Raw genomic sequence first — 3351 nt, 5'->3', positions numbered from 1 at the left:
AGGGCGTGGTCGATAAGCAGCTAACAATATCCAGAGGGCTTGACATGAGGGGTTATCCAATAACACGAGCTAGAGTACAGGCGAGGTGCAAACACAGTCCGAAACAGCAGGCAAAGGGTTAACTCAAGATAAACAGGCAAAAATCAGGTACCAGGAAATGACATGGCGAGACTAGACTAAGGCTACAACTAGGAACTAGAAACTAACACAGGGAAAAGGCTCCATAAAGTAGCTATCACACGATGAGCGATAAACTCTAAACAATACTCGGCCGTTTGAAAGGGATCTGAGTGAGTGTTATATAGTGAATGTGTGATTGGTTATAGCTGTGTGCAATTAGTGCAATGGATGATGGGATATGTAGTCCGGGATGACATGCAACAGTTTGTGTAGTGCAAGAGTCAATGTAATGGAAGGGTGACCTCTGGTGGGGATTGAACAGAAGTCCATGGACAGGATTCGTGACAGTTATGGACATTTATATTCATATAAAACACCAAATATAATACAAAAGCAGTCATTTTAACAGCACAGTGTCATTTGATTTTTGTATTAGAAGTAACAGAATGATCTTATTTATATTTTTGTTTCAGATTTTCCCTTTTTTTTCACAAATGCCGCCATCACCTTTTCTTGCAGGTCCTGCTCATCCACAAAAGCTCTGCAGCAAATGCACAGGAATCAAGAATCAGAAAAGTGCTATGATAACTCTGTTTGAAATTGCAATAATGAAAATAAACTACAACTTAAGATTTAAAAGATGTTTTATTCATTTCTGTAGTATACTCACTCAAAGCCTTTGATGGCAGCATTCCGCTTTCTGGTGAAGAGGGCTTCATTAGCCGCTCTCTACTGGATAAGCAGATGTGTGTGCTCATCTTTTCCTGTAACATTCAGACAAGAGTCAAGTTTCCTCTGAGATTTGAGTGCTCAAAACTACATTTACATTTTGAGGTAGTTGATGATGTGCTTTTTATCCAACACAAATGTTCCTCAATTTTTCAACAGTACTAATGGACAAATAAAATAGATTACTTATATTTAGTTACTTTATGGAAATGTATTTACATTACTTACATTCATCTATTGCAAACAGTGCTGACAACAGTGAATTGTACTACACAATAACACACATATACTGTACATCACTCAGATGTCTACTTCATATATAGGACCTATTAGACATACTTCTATGAAATTCATATAGAAGATTTTCCTACCAGATATTAAATAGACATTTAGTAATCGTATTTAAGATGTATATGGTTTAAAATGTATGTAAATCTACTTTGGAGATGTACGTGTGCTTCCTGGAGCCCTCCTGTTAGCTATACATAATAAAACTTGTTTTTACAGCAAAATCACAACTATACTATACCATTTAGCATCTTTACACTTTCAACAATTTGCTCTAAAGTAGTTCAACAAATGCGAATTTAAAATAAGGAACCGTGTTTTTGGTTTGTAATACGTACATACGCATCCTCTTCTTCTTTTTCTTTATGATGTATCCTCTTGCGTGGCCTCCTGGGATAGATAGATACTCACTTTTGTGGCCAGCGGTTTAGACATTAATGGCTGTGTGTTGAGATATTTTGAAGGGACAGCAAATGTACACTGTTATACAAGCTGTACACTCACTACTTTACATTGTAGCAAAGTGTCATTTCTTCAGTGTTGTCACATGAAAATATATAATAAAATATTTACAAAAATGTGAGGGGTGTACTCACTTATGTGAGATAATGTGTATATATATATATATCAAAAGATCTACCTCACAATCCATGCATTTGGATTGGATAGACTTAATGGAACTAGATAATTTGATAGTTTATAAAACAAGAAATATTGCTGAGAAAGAAGTGTAGTTACACCAGCCCAAATCCTGTATCTAACTGTACTGATGCAGGCAAGTAGTTCTTTCTTGAATGCTGGGAAGTCGTGATATCGGGATGGAAGCCGTAGGGTCTCGAAGCATGTCGATGCCTTCGGTAGATTACAGTGTGTTACCTCCACTTTGAGGGAAGCAGAGGGAACTTCCCAACCCAGCCAGAACTTAATATGGGTTGGAGGCTCAGGGCTGGAGGCTGTGGAAACACACATTCAAATCAGAATGTGTGTGTCTGCTTTGGTGGTGCATCTAATAAAGCGAGTGCGCTTGTGTCGCAGCGACCTGGGTTCGAATCCAGTCCGTAGTGTTTCCTACAATGATTGTTCAAATGTCTGTCACTGGTGTTCTCCGGGTGAGTGAGTTCGCTGGTATGCTGGGAATGTTAGTAAAAGATGAATTGTAAAGCTGTACATGTGTGTGTCTGCTTTGGTGGTGCATCTAATAAAGTGAGTGCGCTTGTGTCGCAGCGACCTGGGTTCGAATCCAGTCCGTAGTGTTTCCTACAATGATTGTTCAAATGTCTGTCACTGGTGTTCTCCGGGTGAGTGAGTTAGCTGGTATGCTGGGAATGTTAGTAAAAGATGAATTGTAAAGCTGTACGATAATTTATAAAGATTCATTATTTGCATTAAAAGCACACAATAACTAGACAAGTTTGTCCAAAAGTTATAAAAGAGAGTAAGAAAAGAGTAAGTACAAATATGATATATGATGATAATAAATGTTGCCAAAGTTGTATTAGTATATTTTTCTCCTCATAAGCCTTATTTATGTGGCTGTTTGGAGAACTGGAAGGAGATGCTGAGTGTGGCTGTTTCTTTCAGAAAATAGGTGTTCAGAAGTTCATATCACAAATACTTTTGATATGACAGTATCATTGACAGTTAATGGTGTGTGATGGTTGCCTATGATGATTGTGTAAGTAAGTATTTTTCTGGAATTTGCCTAAATGTAAATTATTGAAAGCAGTGAAAGAGCAGACTCAGTTCATTTTCCCACTATATCTGTTTATGCTTACTATGATTAGTCAAAATATTTACAGTGTAAAGTGCATGCTAATTCAACTGTAAATCAACTGCCAGATATCTGACTTACCTTCGGGTGGTTTTGTTGTACCTTGTTAGTACTGTGACATCTTCAGTACTAACAGATCTGTCTTAATGCTCAGATATTTTGCTTCAGAGTGGTACTTTCTGCTGCATGGAGCATGAGGTAGAAATTGTATGAATTAGCGATCAACCATTCACATGTAAAATGTTTAATTTGTGTTGCTCTTGGCAATATATTAATAACGAGAATAACATTCTATACCTTAAAACATAAAATACATTTGAGTAACTTTTACTTTAGACATTTATTTTTTGCAGACATTTGTTTTTGAGACATTATTTCATAACTATCATCCTTTTTGTGTATTTAGTTTTTTTCAAAACCCCACCAAGATGATGTAATACTGC

General features: G+C 36.8%; 1 long non-coding RNA gene across 1 annotated transcript; it reads right to left on the bottom strand.

Annotated features, from left to right (window-relative positions):
• Positions 1-609: 609 nt before the first annotated feature.
• Positions 610-845, bottom strand: LOC107591905 (uncharacterized). The gene is made up of 2 exons (XR_001609922.1): positions 791-845; positions 610-661 (listed from the first exon to the last, which is right to left on the bottom strand). It is a non-coding gene; the product is annotated as an uncharacterized lncRNA (long non-coding RNA).
• Between the last annotated feature and the right edge of the window lie 2506 nt (positions 846-3351).

The sequence above is a fragment of the Sinocyclocheilus grahami genome, unplaced genomic scaffold (genome assembly GCF_001515645.1).
Source record: "Sinocyclocheilus grahami isolate Dianchi unplaced genomic scaffold, SAMN03320097.WGS_v1.1 scaffold147.1, whole genome shotgun sequence".
NCBI lineage: Eukaryota > Metazoa > Chordata > Actinopteri > Cypriniformes > Cyprinidae > Sinocyclocheilus > Sinocyclocheilus grahami.
Note: the sequence above shows the minus strand (reverse complement) of the source record. Positions and strands in the feature narration are given on the sequence as shown.